Consider the following 7136-nt stretch of genomic DNA (forward strand, 5'->3'; position numbering starts at 1 on the left):
GTAACAAATCTATTCCAACCATAACTTAATCAACTTGTATTATATATTATGTAATCTTGAGATACCATAGACACGTATACAATGTTTCGACCTATCATGTCGACACATCTATATATATTTCGGAACAACCATAGACACTCTATATGTGAATGTTGGAGTTAGCTATACAGGGTTGAGGTTGATTCCAAAATATATATAGTTTGAGTTGTGATCAATACTGAGATACGTATACACTGGGTCGTGGATTGATTCAAGATAATATTTATCGATTTATTTCTGTACATCTAACTGTGGACAACTAGTTGTAGGTTACTAACGAGGACAGCTGACTTAATAAACTTAAAACATCAAAATATATTAAAAGTGTTGTAAATATATTTTGAACATACTTTGATATATATGTATATATTGTTATAGGTTCGTGAATCAACCAGTGGCCAAGTCTTACTTCCCGACGAAGTAAAAATCTGTGAAAGTGAGTTATAGTCCCACTTTTAAAATCTAATATTTTTGGGATGAGAATACATGCAGGTTTTATAAATGATTTACAAAATAGACACAAGTACGTGAAACTACATTCTATGGTTGAATTATCGAAATCGAATATGCCCCTTTTTATTAAGTCTGGTAATCTAAGAATTAGGGAACAGACACCCTAATTGACGCGAATCCTAAAGATAGATCTATTGGGCCTAACAAACCCCATCCAAAGTACCGGATGCTTTAGTACTTCGAAATTTATATCATATCCGAAGGGTGTCCCGGAATGATGGGGATATTCTTATATATGCATCTTGTTATTGTCGGTTACCAGGTGTTCACCATATGAATGATTTTTATCTCTATGTATGGGATGTGTATTGAAATATGAAATCTTGTGGTCTATTGTTACGATTTGATATATATAGGTTAAACCTATAACTCACCAACATTTTTGTTGACGTTTTAAGCATGTTTATTCTCAGGTGATTATTAAGAGCTTCCGCTGTCGCATACTTAAATAAGGACGAGATTTGGAGTCCATGCTTGTATGATATTGTGTAAAAACTGCATTCAAGAAACTTATTTTGTTGTAACATATTTGTATTGTAAACCATTATGTAATGGTCGTGTGTAAACAGGATATTTTAGATTATCATTATTTGATAATCTACGTAAAGCTTTTTAAACCTTTATTGATGAAATAAAGGTTATGGTTTGTTTTAAAATGAATGCAGTCTTTGAAAAACGTCTCATATAGAGGTCAAAACCTCGCAACGAAATCAATTAATATGGAACGTTTTTAATCAATAAGAACGGGACATTTCAGTTGGTATCTGAGCGTTGGTCTTAGAGAACCAGAAAATTTGCATTAGTGTGTCTTATCGAGTTTGTTAGGATGCATTAGTGAGTCTGGACTTCGACCGTGTTTTCTTTAAAAATGATTGCTTAACATTTTTTGTTGGAAACTATATATTTTTAACATATGAATATTATGTGATATATTAATCTCTTAACGTGTTTGATATTATGTGATAGATGTCTACCTCTAGAACAAGTCCCATTGACTCACCTAATAATAATGAAGAGTCAAATGTAAATTGGAATGATTTGTGGACTGATTCACAAGTTCCCGAAGAGGAACCGGAAGAAGAGTCGGAACCGGAAGAAGAATCGGAACCGGAAGAAGAATCGGAACCGGATGAAGAAATAGAACCGGTGGGGGAAATAATAAAACGGTTAAGTAAAAGAAAATCCTCAACCAACCGACCAAAGTTAATTATGGTCAATGGTGTTTCCGCCAAGGAAGCAAAATATTGGGAGGATTACCAATTCTCCGATGAATCGGATTCCGACGAGAATTCCGATGATGTTATAGAAATTACCCCAACTGAATTTAAAAAGGCAAAAGAAAATAATAAGGGAAAGGGCATAAAAATAGAGAAATCTAATTCCAACCCCGATGAACTTTATATGTATCGTCAACCCCCGAAGTCCTTAAGTTGTAACAATGACCCGGGAACCTCTAAACCACCAGGTTTTTCTAAACCAATGTGGACAACGACGGCTCGTATTAGGGGAACATCATATATCCCTAGAAACTTGGCAAAACGAACCAAAACCGAAGAAGAAGAAACGAGCGAGTCGGAATAAGATAGTTGTATTCGTGTGGTGTAATATATGGAATATAGTGTTCTTATGCTTTATGATATATGTAAAAATTGCTTGTATTAATAAGTATTTTTTTTTATGAATCTAACTCTTGTCTATTTTACAGTTTAAAAACACAAAATGGATAGACAACCCAATATTTTAAGAGACCTACCCGGAGACATGATTGATGAAATCTTGTCTAGAGTCGGCCAGAATTCTTCGGCACAACTATTTAAGGCGAGATCAGTTTGTAAGACATTCGAAGAACGTTCCAAGAATGTCTTGGTTTATAAGAGACTTTCGTTTGAAAGATGGGGGATATCACATTGGGAAACCCATAAGTTACGATGTGTTTACTTTGACGCATATATTGCGGGGAACCCAAATGCTATTTTACGCAACGGGTTAAGAAATTATTTTGACTCAATATATCCGAATATTGGACTTCGTGATTTAGAAAAAGCGGCTAACATGCAACATAAAGAAGCATGTTATGCTTACGGATTAGTAATGTTCGCTTCTCACCAAAGTGAGAACAAGAACATCGGGCTACAACTATTAAACAAAACGTTTCCACAAGTGACGGAGTCGGTAATTGGGGTAAGAAATGAGGTTTTTAGATTATTACGGGACTGTTGGACATTACGTAACCCTCGTCCCTTTGATGACGTTACAACACGCTGTCTTATCAACGGCCATAACGGTTATGTTGCACAAGACCAAGGATGGGAAGTAGTCCTAGTAAAACCAGAATGCATGACTTGTTTCTGGACGTATGAATTACGTGTCTTTATTGCCTTTGCTGAACGACTTGTGTACTAGCTAGAATTGTCTTCACAACTATCTTGTATCAAAGTTATTGTGTGCTATATTTCATGCTTTATGTAAAATAAGCGGTATTGTAAGTTTGTAAAATATTGTATAAAAGTTTGAACGCGAAATATTATTATAATCAGTTTTTCATATAGAATTGTAGTAGTTGAATTGTATATTAGCTACTAAGTATGAACTTAACGGGTAGGTACTACCCGAATTTAAACTTATAAAACGCTAATATGAAGAAAAAGCTTTTATAAATGAGTTCATATTATGCTACGAAATACTATTAACTACTCTTAATATTCTGTATGATTAACTTGTTCCATTTAACTATTTTGAAGGAAATGGCACCGACTACTCGACACACCGTGAATATGAATGAAGAGGAATTCCGTACTTTTCTAGCTTCAAACATAGCCGCAGTACAGGCTGCGCTACATACCAACAATAACCTTGGATCTAGCAGTACAGGAAATCGTGTAGGATGCACCTACAAAGAATTCACTGCCTGCAAACCTTTGGAATTTGATGGAACCGAAGGACCGATCGGATTGAAACGGTGGACCGAGAAGGTTGAATCGGTGTTTGCCATAAGTAAGTGTACTGAAGAGGACAAAGTGAAGTACGCTACGCATACTTTCACAGGTTCTGCGTTAACATGGTGGAATACCTATCTAGAGCAAGTGGGACAAGATGATGCGTACGCACTACCGTGGTCAGCATTCAAGCACTTGATGAACGAGAAGTACCGTCCCAGAACCGAGGTCAATAAGCTCAAGACAGAACTTAGAGGGTTACGAACCCAAGGATTTGATATTACCACGTACGAAAGACGATTCACAGAATTGTGCCTATTGTGTCCGGGAGCATTCGAAGATGAGGAAGAGAAGATCGACGCGTTTGTGAAAGGATTACCGGAAAGAATCCAAGAAGATATAAGTTCACACGAGCCCGCCTCCATACAACAGGCATGTAGAATGGCTCACAAACTAGTGAACCAGATTGAAGAAAGAATTAAAGAACAGACTGCTGAAGAGGCCAATGTGAAGCAAGTCAAAAGAAAGTGGGAGGAAAACGGTGATAAGAATCACCAATACAACAACAGCAGCAATTACAACAATAATCGCAACAATTATCCCAACAATCGCAACATCAATCGCAACTACAACAAACGGCCCAACAACAACAACAACAACAACAACAGCAACTACAACAATCATCCCAACAACAATAATAACCGCAACAACAACAACAATCAGAAGCAACTATGCCAAAGGTGTGAAAAGAATCACTCGGGGTTCTGCACCAAATTTTGCAACAAGTGTAAAAGAAATGGTCATAGCGCGGCGAAGTGTGAGGTCTACGGACCAGGGGTTAATAGAACGAAAGGAACAAATGGTGTCGGAACGAGTAATGGCGGAGCAAGTAGTGTCGGAGCAAGTTATGCCAATGTAGTTTGTTATAAATGTGGAAAACCAGGCCACATTATTAGAAATTGCCCGAACCAGGAGAACACGAATGGACAAGGCCGTGGAAGAGTTTTCAATATTAATGCGGTAGAGGCACAGGAAGACCCGGAGCTTGTTACGGGTACGTTTCTTATTGACAATAAATCTGCTTACGTTTTATTTGATTCGGGTGCGGATAGAAGCTATATGAGTAGAGATTTTTGTGCTAAATTAAGTTGTCCATTGACGCCTTTGGATAGTAAATTTTTACTCGAATTAGCAAATGGTAAATTAATTTCAGCAGATAATATATGTCGGAATCGAGAAATTAAACTGGTTAGCGAAACATTTAAGATTGATTTGATACCAGTAGAGTTAGGGAGTTTTGATGTGATAATCGGTATGGACTGGTTGAAAGAAGTGAAAGCGGAGATCGTTTGTTACAAAAATGCAATTCGCATTATACGAGAAAAAGGAAAACCCTTAATGGTGTACGGAGAAAAGGGCAACACGAAGCTACATCTTATTAGTAATTTGAAGGCACAAAAACTAATAAGAAAAGGTTGCTATGCTGTTCTAGCACACGTCGAGAAAGTACAAACTGAAGAAAAGAGCATCAATGATGTTCCCATTGCAAAAGAATTTCCCGATGTATTTCCGAAAGAATTACCGGGATTACCCCCACATCGATCCGTTGAATTTCAAATAGATCTTGTACCAGGAGCTGCACCAATAGCTCGTGCTCCTTACAGACTCGCACCCAGCGAGATGAAAGAACTACAAAGCCAATTACAAGAACTTTTAGAGCGTGGTTTCATTCGACCAAGCACATCACCGTGGGGAGCTCCTGTTTTGTTTGTCAAGAAGAAAGATGGTACATTCAGGTTGTGTATTGACTACCGAGAGTTGAACAAACTTACCATCAAGAACCGCTACCCACTACCGAGAATCGACGACTTATTTGATCAACTACAAGGCTCGTCTGTTTATTCAAAGATTGACTTACGTTCCGGGTATCATCAAATGCGGGTGAAAGAAGATGATATTCCAAAGACTGCTTTCAGAACACGTTACGGTCATTACTAGTTTATGGTCATGCCGTTTGGTTTAACTAATGCACCAGCTGTGTTCATGGACCTTATGAACCGAGTGTGTGGACCATACCTTGACAAGTTTGTCATTGTTTTCATTGATGACATACTTATTTACTCAAAGAATGACCAAGAACACGGTGAACATTTGAGAAAGGTGTTAGAAGTATTGAGGAAGGAAGAATTGTACGCTAAGTTTTCAAAGTGTGCATTTTGGTTGGAAGAAGTTCAATTCCTCGATCACATAGTGAACAAAGAAGGTATTAAGGTGGATCCGGCAAAGATAGAAACTGTTGAAAAGTGGGAAACCCCGAAAACTCCGAAACACATACGCCAGTTTTTAGGACTAGCTGGTTACTACAGAAGGTTCATCCAAGACTTTTCCAGAATAGCAAAACCCTTGACTGCATTAACGCATAAAGGGAAGAAATTTGAATGGAATGATGAACAAGAGAAAGCGTTTCAGTTATTGAAGAAAAAGCTAACTACGGCACCTATATTGTCATTGCCTGAAGGGAATGATGATTTTGTGATTTATTGTGACGCATCAAAGCAAGGTCTCGGTTGTGTATTAATGCAACGAACGAAGGTGATTGCTTATGCGTCTAGACAATTGAAGATTCACGAACAAAATTATACGACGCATGATTTGGAATTAGGCGCGGTTGTTTTTGCATTAAAGACTTGGAGGCACTACTTATATGGGGTCAAAAGTATTATATATACCGACCACAAAAGTCTTCAACACATATTTAATCAGAAACAACTGAATATGAGGCAGCGTAGGTGGATTGAATTATTGAATGATTACGATTTTGAGATTCGTTACCACCCGGGGAAGGCAAATGTGGTAGCCGATGCCTTGAGCAGGAAGGATAGAGAACCCATTCGAGTAAAATCTATGAATATAATGATTCATAATAACATTACTACTCAAATAAAGGAGGCGCAACAAGGAGTTTTAAAAGAGGGAAATTTAAAGGATGAAATACCCAAAGGATCGGAGAAGCATCTTAATATTCGGGAAGACGGAACCCGGTATAGGGCTGAAAGGATTTGGGTACCAAAATTTGGAGATATGAGAGAAATGGTACTTAGAGAAGCTCATAAAACCAGATACTCAATACATCCTGGAACGGGGAAGATGTACAAGGATCTCAAGAAACATTTTTGGTGGCCGGGTATGAAAGCCGATGTTGCTAAATACGTAGGAGAATGTTTGACGTGTTCTAAGGTCAAAGCTGAGCATCAGAAACCATCAGGTCTACTTCAACAACCCGAAATCCCGGAATGGAAATGGGAAAACATTACCATGGATTTCATCACTAAATTGCCAAGGACTGCAAGTGGTTTTGATACTATTTGGGTAATAGTTGATCGTCTCACCAAATCAGCACACTTCCTACCAATAAGAGAAGATGACAAGATGGAGAAGTTAGCATGACTGTATTTGAAGGAAGTCGTCTCCAGACATGGAATACCAATCTCTATTATCTCTGATAGGGATGGCAGATTTATTTCAAGATTCTGGCAGACATTACAGCAAGCATTAGGAACTCGTCTAGACATGAGTACTGCCTATCATCCACAAACTGATGGGCAGAGCGAAAGGACGATACAAACGCTTGAAGACATGCTACGAGCA

This window comes from Rutidosis leptorrhynchoides, chromosome 9, assembly GCF_046630445.1.
Source record: "Rutidosis leptorrhynchoides isolate AG116_Rl617_1_P2 chromosome 9, CSIRO_AGI_Rlap_v1, whole genome shotgun sequence".
NCBI lineage: Eukaryota > Viridiplantae > Streptophyta > Magnoliopsida > Asterales > Asteraceae > Rutidosis > Rutidosis leptorrhynchoides.